At 46.2% G+C, this 21,731-nt stretch overlaps 1 protein-coding gene and 1 non-coding gene across 2 annotated transcripts in view; both read right to left on the bottom strand.

Moving 5' to 3' along the window:
• LOC144480817 (uncharacterized) overlaps positions 1-21,731 on the bottom strand; it is a 1,107,688-nt gene that overhangs the window by 96,293 nt on the left and 989,664 nt on the right. The window lies entirely within an intron of this gene.
• On the bottom strand, positions 6,861-6,932 carry trnaq-cug (transfer RNA glutamine (anticodon CUG)). The gene has a single exon. It is a non-coding gene; the product is annotated as a tRNA-Gln (tRNA).

The following is a 21,731-nucleotide window of genomic DNA, read 5'->3' as shown; positions in this document are numbered from 1 at the left end:
CTTTTGCTCTTTGCACCCTCTATTCTCTCGCTTTCTATGTTTAAACAACGTTCACTGGGTTTAATCCTGTGACGAGGCAGTTGTGCGGGGAGGAGAGACTCAGTGAGATGATTTTGGGATGAGAGGTGGTCAGATGGAAAAGTCTGAAAATGGGGCGATAGTTTGACTTTGGGCATACTGAGACGCTGTTTCCACATCTGTTTGAGTATTTCGATCACAAATATTAAGGCAAAAGATGTAAGAGGAGTTTGCAATGTTTAAAAGGAGGTAAAGCTAAGAAGTGCAAGATGTGAATGAAGTTGTTGACCTCTCAGGGACAAAAGTGGGGAATTATGCTTGGAGCCCAAAGAAGTAGGGGAGATCCTAAATGAATACTTTGCGTCGGTATTCACAAAGGAGAGGGATGTGTTGACTAGGAGTGTCTCGGAGGGGAGTGTTGAACTGTTGGAGAAAATCTCCATTACAAGGGAGGAAGTTCTAGGTTTGTTAGAGAATATAAAGACTGACAAATCCCCAGGGCCTGATGGAATCTATCCGAGGCTGCTCAGGGAGATGAGAGATGAATTCGCTGGGCCTCTGACACAAATCTTTGTCTCGTCACTGGACGCAGGTGAGGTCCCAGAGGATTGGAGGATAGCTAATGTGGTCCCGTTATTTAAGAAGGGTAGGAAGGATAACCCGGGTAATTATAGGCCGGTGAGCTTGACGTCCATGGTGGGGAAGTTGTTGGAGAATATTCTTAGAGATAGGATGTATGCGCATTTAGAAAGGAATAAACTCATTAACGATAGTCAGCATGGTTTTGTGAGAGGGAGGTCATGCCTCACTAACCTGGTGGAGCTTTTTGGAGAAGTGACTAGAATGGTTGACGAGGGAAGGGCCGTGGATGTCGTCTATATGGACTTTAGTAAAGCATTTGACAAAGTCCCTCATGGTAGGCTGGTGAAAAAGGTTGGATCTCATGGGATAAAGGGGGAGGTGGCTAGATGGGTGGAGAACTGGCTTGGTCACAGAAGACAGAGGGTGGTAGTGGAAGGGTCTTTTTCCGGCTGGAGGCCTGTGACTAGTGGTGTTCACAGTAAGAAGTTTAACAACACCAGGTTAAAGTCCAACAGGTTTATTTGGTAGCAAAAGCCACACAAGCTTTCGAGGCTCTGAGCCCCTTCTTCAGGTGAGTGGGAATTCTGTTCACAAACAGAACTTATAAGACACAGACTCAATTTACATGAATAATGGTTGGAATGCGAATACTTACAACTAATCCAGTCTTTAAGAAACAAAACAATGGGAGTGGAGAGAGCATCAAGACAGGCTAAAAAGATGTGTATTGTCTCCAGACAAGACAGCCAGTGAAACTCTGCAGGTCCACGCAACTGTGGGAGTTACAAATAGTGTGACATAAAGTCTGATTCTAGGATCGCATGATAAAGACTCAGGAGGAAAAAAGCAGAAATATTTATGTGAAATAGTGTGACATAAACCCAATATCCCGGTTGAGGCCGTCCTTGTGTGTGCGGAACCTGGCTATCAGTTTCTGCTCCGCGACTCTGCGCTGTCGTGTGTCGCGAAGGCCGCCTTGGAGAACGCTTACCCGAATATCAGAGGCCGAATGCCCGTGACCGCTGAAGTGCTCCCCAACAGGAAGAGAACAGTCTTGCCTGGTGATTGTCGAGCGGTGTTCATTCATCCGTTGTCGCAGCGTCTGCATAGTTTGGGTTCTGATGTTGCAGATGTATAGAACGTTGGTTCGGCCGCATTTGGAATACTGCATCCAGTTCTGTTCGCCACACTACCAGAAGGACGTGGAGGCTTTGGAGAGAGTACAGAGGAGGTTTACCAGGATGTTACCTGGTATGGAGGGACTTAGTTATGAGGAGAGATTGGGTAAACTGGGGTTGTTCTCCCTGGAAAGACGGAGGATGAGGGGAGACTTAATAGAGGTGTATAAAATTATGAAAGGCATAGATAGGGTGAACGGTGGGAAGCTTTTCCCCAGGTCGGTGGTGACGTTCACGAGGGGTCATAGGTTCAAGGTGAGGGGGGGAGGTTTAACACAGATTAGTTGTAAGTATTCGCATTCCAACCATTATTCATGTAAATTGAGTCTGTGTCTTATAAGTTCTGTTTGTGAACAGAATTCCCACTCACCTGAAGAAGGGGCTCAGAGCCTCGAAAGCTTGTTTGGCTTTTGCTACCAAATAAACCTGTTGGACTTTAACCTGGTGTTGTTAAACTTCTTACTGTGTTTACCCCAGTCCAACGCCGGCATCTCCACATCATGACTAGTGGTGTTCCGCAGGGCTCTGTATTGGGATCTCTGCTGTTTGTGATTTATATACACGATCTGGAAGAAGGTGTAACTGGGGTGATCAGTAAGTTTGCAGACGACCCAAAATTGGCTGGACTTGCAGATAGTGAGGAGCATTGTCAGAAGCTACAGAAGGATATAGATAGGCTGGAAATTTGGGCAAAGAAATGGCAGATGGAGTTCAATCCTGATCAATGCGAAGTGATGCATTTTGGTAGAAATAATGTAGGGAGGAGCTATACGATAAATGGCCGAACCATAAAGGGTGTAGATACGTAGAGGGCCCTGGGTGTGCAAGTCCACAGATCCTTGAAGGTGACGTCACAGGTGGAGAAGGTGGTGAAGAAGGCATATGGCATGCTTGCCTTTATAGGACGGGGCATAGAGTATAAAAGTTGGGGTCTGATGTTGCAGATGTATAGAACGTTGGTTCGGCCGCATTTGGAATACTGCATCCAGTTCTGTTCGCCACACTACCAGAAGGACGTGGAGGCTTTGGAGAGAGTACAGAGGAGGTTTACCAGGATGTTACCTGGTATGGAGGGACTTAGTTATGAGGAGAGATTGGGTAAACTGGGGTTGTTCTCCCTGGAAAGACGGAGGATGAGGGGAGACTTAATAGAGGTGTATAAAATTATGAAAGGCATAGATAGGGTGAACGGTGGGAAGCTTTTCCCCAGGTCGGTGGTGACGTTCACGAGGGGTCATAGGTTCAAGGTGAGGGGGGGAGGTTTAACACAGATATCAGAAGGACTATTTTACACAGAGGGTGGTGGGGGCCTGGAATGCGCTGCCAGGCAAGGTGGTGGAGGCGGACACACTGGGAACGTTTAAGACTTATCTAGACAGCCATATGAACGGAGTGGGAATGGAGGGATACAAAAGAATGGTCTAGTTTGGACCAGGGAGCGGCACGGGCTTGGAGGGCCGAAGGGCCTGTTCCTGTGCTGTATTGTTCTTTGTTCTTTGTTCCATTGTTCTATATGCATTCTACTTCAAAGATTCAGTCGGTTGATTAATCGTAAACTTTCTAATTGTAATAAGCTGAGATACCAGATGGAAAAGCCATATTTGTCTCCATGCATTTTAGTATATGGAGTGCCAGTTCTGAAATGTGTCCGTCTAGGTCAGGGTCGTGCATTCGAGTCTCATGTTGGGCTCTGTTTTTAGTGGGTTTAGTTCCAGCAGTGTCGCCGTTCAAATTGAACCTTTTTCCATCCCGCTTTGTTTTAAAGTTTATTTAGTAGTCACAAGGAAGGCTTGCATGAATGAAGTTACTGTGAAATTCTCCTAGTCGCCGGACTCCAGCGCCTCTTCGGGTCAATGCACCTCACCAGCACATCTTTCCTGTTGTGGGATGAAACACTCGCAGATACTGGAAGAACGTGCAAACCACAACACAGATCGTGACCCAAGCCGAGAATCGAACCCAGGTCCCCGGCGCTGAGAGACAGCAGTGCTGAGCACTGCCCCACCGTGCCGCTCTATGAATTTCCCAGTTACCGCTTTCATGAGTTAAAGCGATCTCTCCTTCCCTGGCAGTCGAAGAGTTTAGTGCTTAATTCAGCGAGAAGCTTTCTTCTCATTTTGCGCGAGAGCGGAACCAAAATCTGGGAGATTGTGTCAGTGGAAACAATAATCATCCCCATTGCCATTCAGTCACTCCAACCTGACATCCTGTCACAAAGTCATAAAAAGAGTTCTTGCCCTCTGTTTTTCCTTCACTCTGTAGTTGCTTGTAAACCATTAAATCTCTAACTTCTTCCATTTTGGATATAACGTCAGCGACCCGGAACATTCACTTTGTTTCCCTCTCCAAAGACGACGTTTGACCTGCTGAGTGTTTCCAATATTTTCTGTTTTGAGGTGGGATTTGCAGTAACTTCAATGTTTATTTTTCTAGTTCAATGTGGATTAGTTTTCTTGGACTGAATTTTACCTGTTTAAGTAGTTAAAGGGCTGAGGTTTTAAAAAATAAAATATAAACAAAGAACAAAGAACAATACAGCACAGGAACAGGCCCTTCGGCCCTCCAAGCCCGCGCCTCTCCCTGGTCCAAACTGGACCATTCTTTTGTATCCCTCCATTCCCACTCCGTTCATATGGCTGTCTAGATAAGTCTTAAACGTTCCCAGTGTGTCCGCCTCCACCACCTTGCCTGGCAGCGCATTCCAGGCCCCCACCACCCTCTGTGTAAAATACGTCCTTCTGATATCTGTGTTAAACCTCCCCCCCTTCACCTTGAACCTATGACCCCTCGTGAACGTCACCACCGACCTGGGGAAAAGCTTCCCACCGTTCACCCTATCTATGCCTTTCATAATTTTATACACCTCTATTAAGTCTCCCCTCATCCTCCGTCTTTCCAGGGAGAACAACCCCAGTTTACCCAATCTCTCCTCATAACTAAGCCCCTCCATACCAGGTAACATCCTGGTAAACCTCCTCTGTACTCTCTCCAAAGCCTCCACGTCCTTCTGGTAGTGTGGCGACCAGAACTGGACGCAGTATTCCAGATGCGGCCGAACCAACGTTCTATACCTCTGCAACATCAGACCCCAACTTTTATACTCTATGCCCCGTCCTATAAAGGCAAGCATGCCATATGCCTTCCTCACCACCTTCTCCACCTGTGACGTCACTTTCAAGGGTCTGTGGACTTGCACACCCAGGTCCCTCTGCGTATCTACACCCTTTATGGTTCTGCCATTTATCATATAGCTCCTCCCTACATTATTTCTACCAAAATGCATCACTTCGCATTGATCAGGATTGAACTCCATCTGCCATTTCTTTGCCCAAATTTCCAGCCTATCTATATCCTTCCGTCGCTTCTGACAATGCTCCTCACTATCTGCAAGTCCTGCCAATTTTGTGTCGTCCGCAAACTTACTGATCACCCCAGTTACACCTTCTTCCAGATCATTTATACCAATCACAAACAGCAGAGGTCCCAATACAGAGCCCTGCGGAACACCACTAGTCACAGGCCTCCAGCCGGAAAAAGACCCTTCCACTACCACCCTCTGTCTTCTGTGACCAAGCCAGTTCTCCACCCATCTAGCCACCTCCCCTTTTATCCCATGAGATCCAACCTTTTTCACCAGCCTATCATGAGGGACTTTGTCAAACAAGAATGTGTTACCCTATTTGACATAAAATGAAACAAAATGAGGGTCAATCATTACAAAAGATGTCACTAATTCAAAATATATTTTGCAGGGGGTCCACCTCCTGGTGTCATTCACTCACTCATCTGTCCCATTTGAAACAAGAAGTCGGACGGCGAGAGTCCAGATTGCTAAGCGTTACACCAAGGAAAAGACAGCACTCTGACCTATGACACCAGACCTTGCTCCCAAAACACACACACACACACACACGCACACATTTGCTCAATAATTGCCAGTCTCCAGTCGAACGGTTGCTGTTGTGTGACACTAACCGATTCATTCTTTTAGCAGATGATTTAAAGAGTAGCGAAAGATGAAAAAAAACATTGCTGATGTCGGCACCTATCGCCAGAGGCTCAGCAATGTGCAATGTAATGGAACTTGAACTGGCTGGCCAATTGTCCTCCCGATTCCTGCTTTATGAGGAACTTAAATAAAAGATCCATCGACAAATCAATCCTCAACAATGGCAAAGAAGAGCAAGGGTCCGCCTAAATTGAAACTCGATTCGCTGGATTCAGAATGGTCACCATTAGACCAGAGGACCTACAACGTAGCAGCCGCCTGCAAATGGTCACTCAAAGCATTTGACCCACTTGCTGTTGCTGCCACATTGAATGAAAAAGGTCACTTGCTTTGAGTTACCATTTGCATCAGGTGGCTCTGTTCCTGTTTCTGTGGTGTGATGGTGGGCACTCTGGACTCCGAATGTAGTAAGCGGAGTTCAGAACTCGGTGAAAGATTGTTTTTATTTGCTGAAGACGATGATGAGTTTGCTGAAGCGCATTTCATTTTTAATTCTCAGAAAGTGGAAAACTAAACACTGAGGAAATTTCAGCAAATTCCACCGCAATCACATTGCAGACGATGCAATGAATGACTCTCCTGGCGTCATTGCATCAGCTCCAGAGAACGATTGCTCAAGAACACAAAGGGCTGAGAAGCAGGGAAACCACAGTGGGCAGGGGGTCCACTTACATGTGTCACTCATTCACTCATCCGTCCCAATGTAAACCAGCATTCGGAGGCGAGAGGCCAGAGTGTGAACCATTACAATGGAATCGACAGCAGTCTTTTCTCCAAAACACACGCACGCACCGACTCTCTTTCTCTCTCACACACACACACATTTTGCTCAATAATTGCCAGACTCCAATCGAATTGTTATTGTGCAACACCAACTGCTTCTATCTTTCAACAGAGAAGTTAAAGAGTGGCGAAACGATGAATAGCACTGATGTTGCAGGCATCTGGCGCCAGAGGTTCAGCAATGTGCATCGTAACAGCAGCTGAACTGGCTGACAGATTGTCCTCTCGATTCGGACTTGGTGACAAAATTAAACGCCCTTCAGAATATCCATCATCTACAAATTAAAGCAAAGTTCCGCCGAGATTTGAACTCGGATCGCTGGATTCAGGGTCCAGAGTGCTCACCATTACACCACAGAACCGAGCACGCGGGAGCAATCTGAAAATGGTCGCTCAGTGCCTGTGCCAATTTGAACAGCAGGGCGAAATATCAGTCCCATTGCACAATTCCGTCAATTACCCACAGCAATTCATATTTACATTGCCCTTGCTGATTCCTCCTGCAAAAATGAGTAAGCTACCTTCAACTGCATTATATTTCACTGTCGATCACCACGTTTAAAGAGCAATGTTAGCATCGAACTTTTATAAACCTGTTGTGTTAAAAATGCTGAACAACATCAGCCGATCACAGCTCTGCTTTCGTCACACTGGAAACCAGTGTGAAAATATGAACAATTTAATATCTTAACAGACAGGAAGGAGTGTGTGAATGTCGATAATTTACACTGTGCACATTCCTGTCATATGTATTTGGGAGAATCAGGAAGATGGGATCCCGGTGATCCAGCGGTTAGGGTTCAACACTTTCAGGGTCGCAGACTGGCTTCGATATATTAAGATTTAATTTTTTTGATAAACAAACCTGTAATACTTCCTGCTCGAAAGCAGCTCTGCCAGAAACAGTGGAGTGAGATTAGTATTTTTGCTTCCGAGTTGGAAATGTCAGATGGGCATCAGGTCAGGTCGAGAACCAATTCTGATAGTGAAAGACAGTGATAGCCTGCAAAGCGCTGACGTTGGAGATGTTGATATAAGGTAAAATCTGGGTGGTAATGGGTCAGATTTAACCGTTTGCATTGATAGAAATATCACTCATTTCTGGATAAATAATATCGTGCTGAATGACAAGAAACTTCTCACTGAATTTAGCAGTAATCTATTTGACTGAGACTGTTTCCGAGCAGTCTTCATTCAGAAAGCAGTAACTGAGATTAACAGCGCGGGATGGAGAAAGACTCAGTTTGATTGGTGACGCTGCCAGAGGAATCATAGAAATCATAGAAACCCTACAGTGCAGAAGGAGGCCATTCGGCCCATCGAGTCTGCACCGACCACAATCCCACCCAGGCCCTACCCCCACATATTTACCCGCTAATCCCTCTAACCTACGCATTTTAGGATTCTAAGGGGCAATTTTTAACCTGTCCAATCAACCTAACCCGCACATCTTTGGACTGTGGGAGGAAACCGGAGCACCCGGAGGGAACCCACGCAGACACGAGGAGAACGTGCAAACTCCACACAGACAGTGACCCGAGCCGGGAATCGAACCCGCGACCCTGGAGCTGTGAAGCAGCAGTGCTAACCACTGTGCTACCGTGCCGCCCTGGCACAGGAATTGGCACAGGAATGGAGAGCTGGAGTTCACCCAGGAAAGCAGCAACGTTTAAACATAATGAGAACCAGCCAATGTTGCCCTTGTCCATCATTCCTTGTGTAAGTTAATCCATCTTGTTATGCTGTCGATCACAAAGGGCGGCACGGTAGCACAGTGGTTAGCACTGCTGCTTCACAGCTCCTGGGTTCGATTCCCGGCTGGGGTCACTGTCTGTGTCGAGTTTGCACATTCTCCTCATGTCTGCGTGAGTTTACTCCGGGTGCTCCGGTTTCCTCCCACAGTCCAAAGATGTGCGCGTTAGGTTGATTGGCCAGGTTAAAAATTGCCCCTTAGAGTCCTGGGATGCGTAGGTTAGAGGGATTAGCGGGTAAATATGTGGGGGTAGGGCCTGGGTGGGATTGTAGTTGGTGCAGACTCGATGGGCCGAATGGCCTCCTTCTGCACTGTAAGATTTCGATGAAACCTTTCTTTTCTGAGTGATTGCCGTCTTAAATGTCGCAAAACCTCAACAGCTCAATTAATGTTTCGTGACAAACGAGAATAATTCTGAAATCTGAATCATTTTGAAATAAAAGTATTTGAAAATGTTTCTACCCGGTCTTGAAGCGGAAACTTTCGCATGTGAGGCGAACATGACAACTACCACACTACAGAGACATAGAAATGAATGCTTTTGAAGCAGTTCCAGTTTACTGGTGGAGCAACTGAACTCGTCCGACAAGCCCAAGTGTTGTTCATTTTACATTCTGTCTGCTGGTTCCTCTCAGCAAAATGAATGATGATGTTTGCTGCTAAATTCAATTTTAGTGATCACATGTTTGCTCAATTTTGTTCGTAACGTTTAAAGGAACTGTAATGAAAATCTGACACTGGGAGAATTTGATCCCACTCCTCCGCAAAGTCGCTATACTAAATGTAGTGCCTTAAACTTCCCAGCAACGACACCATCAGAAGTGATTGCTGTCAGAGCTGGTATTGGCAGTGAACCAAATCAATGGAGTTGGATTGGATCACATGTCCCATTCAGTCTCCTCCGCCATTTAAAATCAGGGCAGATCTCCAGCTCAACAATCGCCTCATTTCAGGAATCCATTCAATGAAACTTTGCTCCATCCAAACAACGAGAGAATAGAAGGAACAAAAACAAAGGAGAGGAAATGATAGTTAGACTGAGGGAAGGACTGAGGAAGATCTACAGAGAGAAAGAAAAATTGGAGCCAGAGTGGGGTCGATATTGAACGGAACAGATAGACTTCTCTGTTCCATATGATTTCGAGAAAAAAACCTTGAAGTAATTGGAAAGAGCAAATGCTATGGCCCTGGAAAATATTCTGGCAATGGTGCTGAAGAATTGCGCTTCAGAATTGCCGCAACCTTAGCGAAGCTGTTCCTCAGCTGCAACACTGACATCTAACCACAAATGCTACATTTGCCCATTATTCCCCGGTTTACAAAAATCAGGTCAAATCCAACGTCACCAATTACCACCAGTCGACACTTGATCATCAGTAATGTGATGGAAGAGGCAATAAACAATGTTATGAAAAGGCACTCCAATGCAAACTGGAGGAGCATTGCCCCATCTCCCGATTCGGCAATTAGTGCGTTCGGGACTTAACATTGAGTTCAACAACTTCAGAGCATCTCCTCTCCTCCATCTTCATTCAATTTCCATTTATTTTGCTTTATTTCATTTTATCTTATTTATTTATTATTTTACATCTTTTACATATTGTTTTAATTTCCATTTTCTCATTGTTTATTTAAAATCTCACTTTCCATCTTGTTTCCCCCTCTCCCTCCACCCCACTCGGGCCATCTCTTACATTTCCTTTGTCCTGCCATGTCCACATTCTGATCTCTTAACGAGCAGCCAGCAGCATCCTTCTTAAACATGACGACCACCATTTAATTTGCCTTTGTTCGTGTATTTACATGTGACAGCTTTGTTACCCACGCAACACCCATGTCCCTCACCGTCACAGTATAAATCTCGTCCAAATTTCCTTGTCTTCAGCTCTGACGAAGGGGCATTCAGACTTTGAACGTTAGCTCTATTCTCTCTTCCCAGAGGATTTTAGATCTGTTGAGATTTTCCAGCATCTTCTGTTCTTGTTTCAGATTCCAGCATCCGCAGTAAATTTGTTAATATCAAGAGGCACTTGTCAGACAGACTTGTCCCTGGAATACAAAAAAAAAGCCTGTCGTAGAAACAAAGCGTCAAGTTAGCAAGGATAGAATAAATTATAACGATTGCAGGCGCTTTTGCTGGTGGTCAAAGGTTCGGATTCGGCGCTTTCACCGCCGCGGCCCGGGTTCGATTCCCGGTCAGGAAGTTAAGATTTATTGTTCGTTTGCAGCATATGATTTCAGTGGAGGTGGAATTACTTGGATCGAAAAAAGGAGTGATATTGGTGCCAGTTTCAACAGCAGAGAGAAAATTGCGTCCCACTCCACAAGACCGTCAATAGAACATAGAACATAGAACAATACAGCACAGAACAGGCCCTTCGGCCCACGATGTTGTGCCGAGCTTTATCTGAAACCCAGATCAAGCTATCCCACTCCCTATCATCCTGGTGTGCTCCATGTGCCTATCCAATAACCGCTTAAATGTTCCTAAAGTGTCTGACTCCACTATCACTGCAGGCAGTCCATTCCACACCCCAACCACTCTCTGCGTAAAGAACCTACCTCTGATATCCTTCCTATATCTCCCACCATGAACCCTATAGTTATGCCCCCTTGTAATATCTCCATCCACCCGAGGAAATAGTATTTGAACGTTCACTCTATCTATCCCCTTCATCATTTTATAAACCTCTATTAAGTCTCCCCTCAGCCTCCTCCGCTCCAGAGAGAACAGCCCTAGCTCCCTCAAACTTTCCTCATAAGACCTACCCTCCAAACCAGGCAGCATCCTGGTAAACCTCCTCTGCACTCTTTCCAGCGCTTCCACATCCTTCTTATAGTGAGGTGACCAGAACTGCGCACAATATTTCAAATGTGGTCTCACCAAGGTCCTGTACAGTTGCAGCATAACCCCACGGCTCTTAAACTCCAACCCCCTGTTAATGGAAGCTAACACACTATAGGCCTTCTTCACAGCTCTATCCACAGCAATAACCCACAGCAATTTATATTTACATTGCCGCTTTTGGTTCCTCCAGTCAAAATGAACAGTGCTATATTCTCATAGAATCCCGACACTACAGAAGGAGGCCGTTCGGCCCATCGAGTCCGCCCTACAACAATCCGGCCCGCGGCTTATTCTCTGCTAATCCCGTTGACACTAGTGTCAATTTACCATGGCCAATCAACCTAACCCATTCATCTTTGAAAAGGAAACCGGATCACCAGGAGGAAACCCACGCAGACAGGGGGAGAACGTGAAAACTCCGCATACACAGTAACCCGAGAAATTGAACCTTAGTCACTGGCGCTGTGAGGCATCAGTTCTAACAACTGCAATGGCATCCGCTCACTTACACAAGCCTACATCAAAAAGTCGTCGCATTTCTTGGGATCTTTTTCAAGATTGAGGAAGTATCACCCTGATTGTCATTATTTAAGTTTTCTTTGTCTTGTGTATGTATATTATAACATTTTAATTGGAAGATCTACCAAATTTGTATTCCAGACTTTAATACTTGAATTCTTTCTTGTTTTTCTATTATTTCACCTGTGGATTTCTTTAATTGTTGATCAAATAGTGAATGGCTGTCAGATTGAAAATTAACATTTGAGGAAGTACTTTTATTTGATGAATTGAATGGCTTCTCAGAATTTTTAATTTTGAAGTCTGTTGATATGGGACAACTGTACTTGCTCATGACTGACCCTGCATAATCACATAGCTACACTACCTAAATGAGGTTTCCAAGTTCATACCTTACAGATCAAAAACAACTGTCCCACCGTGTCGGCCTTTCTACTGTATTCAATTTTACTGCAGCCCACTGCATCCAAAGGGCAGTGTTAGTATCAACCTGTGATTAAATTGTGTTGTGGTAATTCTGCTGAACAACATGAATTTATCACCGTAAATGGGCTGTGGTTTCCAGCCCCACATTGAGTGCGAATGTTTTTAAACTTTGCTGCATTTCTGGCTGAACTCCAGCTCGCCATTCCGCCAGCAGTCTCACCATTCAAACTGAGTCCTTCTCCATCCCGCGCTGTTAATCTCACCGTTACTGGTTTCTGAGTGAAAACTGCCTCCATTTCACTGCAGGTCAGAAAGTTTGCTGTTTAATTCAGTTAAAGGTTTTCTTGTCACTGAGCCCGAGATTTGGACCCACATCTGCAAGATATTTGTATCAGTGGAAACAATGAAATCCACCCCATTGTCAGCCAAATTTGACCCCGCATCACCATCTCTATCGTCAGCGCTTTCTCGCCCACCGCTTTTAAAAAAATTCTTGACATGTGACATTTCCAATTCAGACACAAAAGAGGAAATCTCCCTTATCCTGATTACGACAGAACTGGTGCTGACCCGGAAGTAACGCGGGATTGTTGTACAGGGTATAATAATAAATCGACCTTCGCTGATCGGGAATCGAACCTGGGCCGTAACGGTGAGAGCGCCGAATCCTAACCACTAGACCACCAGGTAAGTTGATGGCAACAGCTTTAAAACACCAATTTATACATGAACCTCCTGCCTTTTATTTTATTTCGGACATTTTATTCACCAGAACAAGTTTCTCCTTCAAATTTTCATGTTTAGATCGAACACAAGTGACTGCTTCAGCCAATGAAAGCAGCGATTCCTGTTAGCTGGAACATGAAATCGACAGTGAGGTGATATATGACACTTTCATGTGACAATTTGAATTTCCAAAACACACCAACCCCATCACTGTGGCTCCTGTGAAACTTACAACGAAGCACACGGCAGGCATTCATCACGGAGAACAAGTGACACAAGTCAGAACGAAACACTATCATGTCGCCTCTCTTCCTGTTTTTGTTCTCCAGCTTCCTCTGACCGTCCAGCTCCCAGGGTCAATTAGCTGCTTAATGCAGACAGAGACAGGTAGTGAGCCCGAGCTATATCTGGAAAGAAGGGGCAGGGAGTGTAAGACACACGGTATTGAGAGGAGATGGAGTTTAGAGATGACAGTATAAAGAGATACAGATATCTCATCTTCCTGATCCTCCCAGTAACTGATTACAGTGCCAATTACACACTGTCACACTCTCCTTCCAGCCTTCAACTCAGAGTTAAGTTTTGAAGTTTTTGAAGTCTTGCTACAGTTGTTCAGGTTTTTGTTGAGACCACATTTGGAATAGTCTGTGCAGTTTGTGTCTCCGCACTTAAGACGGAATAAACGAAAATACTGAGGATGCTGGAATCTGAATCAAAAACAGAAAATGCCGCAAAATCTTAACAGATCTGACAGCATCGGTGGAGATAGGATAAAGTCAACGTTTTGAGTCTGGATGACTCTTCGTCAGAGTAGACTATACTTTTATTGGAGGCGGTGCAGCAAAGATTCATTAAATTCTTCTGTGGGATGAGGGCGTTTTCCAATGATGAAAGGCTTACTACAATGGGCTGAAATTCTCTGGAATTTAGCAGAAGGAGGGGAGATCTCAATTAAACCTGCACAATATCGACTGAGTTTAGCATTGCTGCCTCATAGCGTCAGGAACCCAGGTTCATTTCCGGCCTCAGGTGACTCTCACTGTGGAGTTTGCACGTTCGCCCCGTGTCTGCGCAGCGTTCCTTCCAGTTGTTCCGCTTTCCACCCACAGTCCAAAGATGTGTGGATTCGGTGGATTGGCCATGCTAAATTGCCCCTCAGTGTCAGAGGGATTAGCAGGATAAATACGTGGTTTTACAGGGATGTGACGTAAGTGGGATTGTTGTCGGTGCAGGCTCGGTGTACCGAATGGCCTCCTTCTGTGCTGCAGGGATTATATCATTCAATGAATTTGACAGGGTGTATGCTGAGAAATTATTTTCCCTGGCCGTGGAATCTAAGACTTTCACAGTAACTTCATTTCAGTGTTCATGTAAGGCTATTTGTGAAACTAATAATGAAGAATAAATGAATAAACTGAAATAATGTATTGATTCTAATTGTTAAGTTTCATGATATAATGGAAGCAAATTTAAATTACGTGCAATTTGTTTGAAATCAATATGCATTAAAGAATGTTGGTAACACCGGATAACATTCCAACCGATAATACTTGATGGATATATATGTAACCCCCTGCTGATCACTATATGGGGCTACTATTTAACTGTTCGATTTACAGGATCCTGAATTCCTAGCAGTTGATGGTGAGCTGGCTAATTTTCCTGTTTACCCATAAATGCCAGTACAGGCTTGCATGAAAAGGATTTGAGTATGTTTAGCGCGTTGCCTCCAAAAATGTTATTGAGATAAACCTTATAATGAGAAAAGGTTTGGAACAACAAGGTAAACGGAATAACAAAAAAATTTAATAACAAATATTATTATCAGATATAAACAAGTAAAGAATCCCAACGGAAGATTTTCCAATTAACAGTTTCAACCTGAAAAATGTTCAGAATATCACCAAGCACTTTGAATTTTTTAACGTTGGGGCCCATCCGTTGGTGCACATCTGAAGAAAACCACATTCTGTTACCGTTCCTGTCTGATAGTACTCACTTGACCCCGACACACACACAGTCCAGACGGGTCTACGAGAGGGAAGATGATGGAGCAAGCACACGAGGCAGAGGTGCTGCGAGCTATCTGTGTAGTAACACAGATCCCGTGCGCTGAAGGCTGTCCTCCTCGGCAGTCATGAAAAACCAAGCAGTTCTACCTGAGAAAGTTTCACTTCGAACTGACTTTTTACTGCCTCTGAAAAGCTTCTCTTCAAAAACGTGGCTGTCCCTCTTCTGCACACTCCCTCCTCAGCTCTGCAGCTGCTTCACTTCCTGGCGCCTTTTTTTCCTCCCGCCCCCAGAGCAATCCCATTGGCCCAGCCCACATCACTCAACCAACAGCATCCTGTTCACAGCACCCGCCCGGCAAACAGGACACTGAAACCCACAAGGGACAAAGAACACTGGTAAATGTCTTCCCCACAAATTTTCCTCAGTCCCTTACATTCTCCCCCCACCAAAAATACAGCATGCCCCCATGCTGAAGTACGTGACATAGGACCCAGTTAACCAATTGCACCATGTACCTTATAGTGTGATGACTTGTATAATAGTGGGTGAAAAGACTGGTACCTCGTTTATACATGACGAGCACTGAGCAAAGGAGTTACACCACCATGTATGACAACTATTGCAGTGTTCAGGAAAATGCATAGTGGGTGGCGTAGCTGAGTGAACACTTGTATGTCCTACTGCTACAGACTTTGCACACGGCTCTCCCAGCTTTGTATAATGGAAACGGTCTGCTGGCTTTCTCTCTCTCTGTGATCTCCTTATCTCTGATTCTGGATTGGCTATGTTAGATGTGTCTGTAGTGTAAGTACCCTCAACAGAACGGTCTGATTCTACTTCCCTTTGCTCAGTTACTACCTCTTCTATCACAACAGGTAGCCCTTCTGAAGATTCTGAGCTCGCTGCGACTTCTGTCACTTCTGTAGCATTTGTGGGGGGATTGGACTCTATAGGCATGACATCCTGTTCCGGTTGTTCACAGATTCCCTCCGGATTGTCAATGATCAAGTGCTCTGGATAATGTCCATACTCTGAGTCTGAAGAGTTTTGATCTCCCAGGGGCACATCAGCTGCGGAGTCATCTTTGTGAACCTCAGGAGTTTGATTCCTTTCTTTTGCTTTTCTGCGCCTGAGGACTCTTGGAGAGGGAGTAGGCTTTGAGTCAACCTCAGTGCTCAATTGAACCTCTTGTCCCAGGGGCAAAATATGATTTCGGTGCATGACCTTAATGGGTCCCGAACCATCTGCAGACTTTAGACGATAAACAGTAAGATCAGACATTTGACTCTCAACCACATAAGGATTTGCACTCCACCGATCAGCAAGCTTCTGTTTCCCTTTCAGGCCAAGGTTTCGAATGAGGACTCTATCCTCAGGCTTCAAGCAATGGTAGCGCATTCTCTGGTCATACCTCTCCTTGTTACTTTGGTTCATTTTAGCGGAAGTGGCTTGGGCCAACTGATAGGCTGCTTACAGCTCTTTCTTCATCTTAGACACATTCTGCAAGTGGGAAGGTGTTGAGGTCCCATCCGCTGACATGCCAAAGCAAACGTCCACAGGAAGTCTGGCTTCCCTCCCGAACATTAAAAATGAGGTGAATACCCGGTAGCTTCATTTGGGGTGCAGTTGTACGCGTGGACCAGATGTGCAATGTGCTGACTCCATTTAGACTTTTGACTGGGCTCAAGAGTTCCTAACATGTTCAACAGGGTTCTATTGAACCTCTCTGGTTGAGGGTCACCTTGTGGGTGGTATGGTGAAGTTCTTGATTTCCTCACATCCAACATGGTCAACATCTCCTTCACCAACTCGCTTTCAAAATCCCGACCCTGGTCTGAATGTATGCGAATTGGTAGGCCGTAGTGAATGAAGTGTTTCTCCCATAGAGTTCTGGCAACCGTTATGGCTCTCATATCCTTGGTTCGGAATGCTTGTGCATACTGAGTGAAGTGGTCAGTGACTACCAACACATTACATACGTTGCGGGAATCAGGTTCTATGGAGAGAAAGTCAATGCATACAAGATACATCGGGCCTGAACTTTGGATGTGGGAAAGTGGTGCTGCTCTCTGTGGCAGAGTCTTTCTCTTAATACAGAGTTCACATGTCTTGCAGTATGCATCTACGTCTAACTTCATGCTGGGCCAGAAGAATCTGTCACAGACGAGTGCCTATGTCTTGTCAAATCCCAGATGTCCATTGTTGTCATGCAGTGACTTCAGAACAATGCTGTGGAACTGCTTGGGGAGCACAAGCTGTCGCTGTAAGCGTTGGACAGACTGTTTGACTATTCTGTAAAGCAGACCCTGCTCGATGTACAGCTTCTCCCACTCTCGTTTCTGAAGTGTAAGATCAGGATGGCTTGTCTGTATTTGACTTGCCGGTGCCTTCTGAATGATAGCTAGCCATACTTCTCCTATACACGGGTCACTTTTCTGAGCAGCTTGAAGCTCTGCTGGACTGAAAGTGATGATGTGGAGATGCCGGCGTTGGACTGGGGTAAACACAGTAAGAAGTTTAACAACACCAGGTTAAAGTCCAACAGGTTTATTTGGTAGCAAAAGCCACACAAGCTTTCGGAGCTCCAATCCCCTTCTTCAGGTGAGTGGGAATTCTGTTCACAAACAGGGCATATAAAGACACAGACTCAATTTACATGAATAATGGTTGGAATGTGAATACTTACAGCTAATCAAGTCTTTAAGATCCAAACAACGTGCGTGGAGAGAGCATCAAGACAGGCTAATAAGATGTGTATTGTCTCCAGACAAGGCAGCCAGTGCAACTCTGCAGGTGCAGGCAAGCTATGGGGGTTACAAATAGTGTGACTTGAACCCAATATCCCGGTTGAGGCCGTCCTCGTGTGTGCGGAACTTGGCTATCAGTTTCTGCTCAGCGACTCTGCGCTGTCGTGTGTCGTGAAGGCCGCCTTGGAGAGGCGATCGGTTGCATTCTTGGACACACGCATCTCCATTAAGGACGGTCACCTCAGCACCTCACTGTACCGCAAGCCCACGGATAACCTCACGGTGCTCCACTTCTCCAGCTTCCACCCTAAACACGTTAAAGAAGCCATCCCCGACTGACAAGCCCTCCGTATACACAGGATCTACTCGGATGAGGAGGATCGCAACAGACACCTCCAGACGCTGAACGATGCCCTGATAAGAACAGGATATAGCGCTCGACTCATTGATCAACAGTTCTAACGCGCCACAGCGAAAAACCGCTCCGACCTCCTCAGAAGACAAACACGGGACACAGTGGACAGAGTACCCTTCATCGTCCAGTACTTCCCCGGAGCGGAGAAGCTACGGCATCTCCTCCGGAGCCTTCAACATGTCATTGATGAAGACAAACATCTCGCCAAGGCCATCCCCACACCCCCACTTCTTGCCTTCAAACAACCGCACAACCTCAAACAGACCATTGTCCCGCAGCAAACTACCCAGCCTTCAGGAGAACAGTGACCACGACACCACACAACCCTGCCACAGCAACCTCTGCAAGACGTGCCGGATCATTGACACAGATGCCATCATCTCACTTGAGAACACCATCCACCAGGTACACGGTACATACTCTTGCAACTCGGCCAACGTTGTCTCCCTGATACGCTGCAGGAAAGGATGTCCCGAGGCATGGTACATTGGGGAAACTATGCAGACGCTGCGACAACGGATGAATGAACACCGCTCGACAATCACCAGACAAGACTGTTCTCTTCCTGTTGGGGAGCACTTCAGCGGTCACGGGCATTCGGCCTCTGATATTCGGGTAAGCGTTCTCCAAGGCGGCCTTCACGACACACGACGGCGCAGAGTCGCTGAGCAGAAACTGATAGCCAAGCTCCGCACACACGAGGACGGCCTCAACCGGGATATACCCCCACAGCTTGCCTGCACCTGCAGAGTTTCACTGGCTGTCTTGTCTGGAGACAATACACATATTTTTAGCCTGTCTTGATGCTCTCTCCACTCACGTTGTTTGTACCTTAAAGACTTGATTAGCTGTAAGTATTTGCATTCCAACCATTATTCATGTAAATTGAGTCTGTGTCTTTATATGCCCTGTTTGCGAACATAATTCCCACTCACCTGAAGAAGGGGCTTGGAGCTCCGAATGCTTGTATGGCTTTTGCTACCAAATAAACCTGTTGGACTTTAACCTGGTGTTGTTAAACTTCTTATGGACTGAAAGTGGGCAGCTGATCAGCTATTACTGCAGCAGTATGACAGAAAGCTTTGGGAACTGCAGACACATGAGCTCCTATGTGTTCTATCACACATGGATAGGAGTGTCCTGCTCGTGTGCTATTCAACACCATCTGACAGAGAGCCCGCACTCCTAGAACTGGGATTTCTTGCCATTCATCATCTGGGGTCATGCGGTCATGTGGACGTCGAGACAACGAGTCTGCGTCAGGGTTTTGCCGGCCTGGTCTATACTTAAGACTAAAATAGTAGGTGGACAGTGCTGAGAGCCAGCGATGACCAGTGGCATCCAGTTTAGCTGACGTTGTGACGTATGTCAGGGGATTGTTGTCCGTTCTGACTTGTATGGTAACTCCGTAAAGATAGTCATGTAGTTTATCCACAATAGCCCACTTGAGAGCTAAAACCTCCAGTTTGTGCGCTGGAAAGTTTTTCTCAGATGGCGAGCGACTTCTGGTGATGAATTCAACTGGGCGTAGACAATCATCCTGCTCTTCGTATGAGACACCACCTCGTCCATCCAGGCTAGCATCCACGTGCAGAACGTAAGGCTTCTGTGGATCTGCGAACACCAATACAGGGGCTTTGGTGAGCCAGGTCTTGAGTCCTTGGAAAGCATGTTCGCATTTCTCACTCCACCGAGAGCCAAAGGGTTCAGAAGGCTTGAAGTAAGTCTTGTCAGGTGAGTTTGCAGTCTGACTCCCCTTGGAGCGGGAGCGGGGAGGATATCCTTGAAGTAGTCCGTTGAAGGGACGGCAGAGTTTGGAGAAGTCCCTAACAAAGCAGCGGTAGTAGCCACAATATCCAAGGAAGGATCTGAGCTCTGTCACAGTTTGGGTTCTCGGCCAAGAGACAACAGCCTCTATCTTGGATGGGTCCGTCGCTATTCCATCCTGCGACACTACATGTCCGATGTAGGTGACAGAAGTCCTGCCAAACTGGCACTTGTCAATCGACAGCTTCAAACCTTCTTCTTGGAGCTGCTCGAGGACTTTGAGCAACCGCTCCTCCTGTTCATCGAGGGTTCGTCCAAACACAATGAGGTCATCCAGGTACACCAACACCTCCAGAAAGTTCATGTCGCCGACAGTACGTCCCATGACTCTCTGAAAAGTGGCCGGTGCTCCTGAAATTCCCTGAGGCTTGCGTTTGAACTGATAACAGCCCAACGGGCAGATAAATGCGATCTTCTCCTTGTCAGCCTCACTCATGGGTATTTGATAGTACCTCGCTCCTCAGGTCGAGGACTGTGAACCATTTACTCCCAGACAAGCAGTGAAGAGCGTCTTCTATCCTTGGGAGAGTGTACTGGTCCGGTATTGTTCGAAGGTTAAGGGTTCGGTAGTCCACGCACATTCGTACCTTTCCTGATTTCTTGCGTACGACTACTATTGGCGATGCGTAGGGACTACGCGATTCAGAGATGATGCCATGGCTTTGTAGTTCCTGTAGGTGCTGGCGCACATCCTCAAAGTCAGCAGGCGACAAGCGACGTGACCTCTCTCAGAAGGGCCTTGCATCCTTCAGTCTTATTTCATGTTTGGTGCTTTTAGGACAACCTACATCCCACTCGTGCTGCGAGAAGACCTCCTTCCTCTCCATCATTTTCTCACAGAGACGCCTTTTTGCCTCCTCTCGCATAGGAGAGGCTCCGACATCAAAAGATGAAGGGTTCAGTTCGATTGCAGCTTCATCTGCACACGGTGCCCTCGGCAGAGGAACAGGGGCTACTGGAAAAATGTGGGCTAGTGGAGTCCCACGTTTCGAGGAGATTTCTCTGGATGACAGGTTCTTCACAGTCACAGTAATGCGTCTGCTGGAAACGACTGATGCAGGATGATCCTCAGGCCTCACCCACAACTCTTCAGGGGAAAAAGTGTCATTAGGCTGATCTATCAGTGCTAGCTGGTCTGTGAAATCACCAGGAAACTTTGGGAGGCCAGTGACTTTAAACACTTGTCCTGGTTGCAAGGTGATTGGCTTGTGCTGGGTAAACCACACAGTACCATGCTTGTCTACCCTTTCTGTGGTTTCAGACTGGGTGAGTGTCTTATAAGCTTCTCGGAGGAAGGGGTGTATGGTCAAAGTACCCAAGAAGCGTTCTCCTGCCTGTTCTTTACAGTACTCCACCAACTGTCTCACCAGCCGGGTATTTGTCCCCACCAGCATGGCAATGTTGTCATCTTTCACAGGGTCAGGACACAGTAAGGCCAAAGTGTCAACTGCCTGCGGCATTCCGGTTACAGCAGCAGTGAACTCGAGTTGTATGGACAGATCGCCATCATATGGGTATTGGTGAGAGCTTAAACCCCATATTTCCAGGTCTTCACGTGGCTGGAGAGGTACGTGTTTCAGGTAGGTGTCACAGAAGTTGCGGTACAAAATGGTTACTTGGGAGCCACTGTCAAGCAAAGCTCTTGCACAAACTCCTTCTATTTTTCCACAGGTACATCAGAGATGGGCCCCACTCATCCTGCAGGTAACTGTTTTGAGCCTTGCTTTGCTGGGGGTGGACATTGGGTGGAAAATATTTCACACAGAACCAAGCACTGTTCCTTCACCTGGCTCCTGGGAAGTTTCCCTGCTGTCTGCTTGCTTTGATCAGCTTCTGATTCACTTTCCTCAAATCCTCGGGTTCTTTTCACTCTCTCCTTGTATGCCC

This window comes from Mustelus asterias, chromosome 30 (genome assembly GCF_964213995.1).
Source record: "Mustelus asterias chromosome 30, sMusAst1.hap1.1, whole genome shotgun sequence".
NCBI lineage: Eukaryota > Metazoa > Chordata > Chondrichthyes > Carcharhiniformes > Triakidae > Mustelus > Mustelus asterias.
Note: the sequence above shows the minus strand (reverse complement) of the source record. Positions and strands in the feature narration are given on the sequence as shown.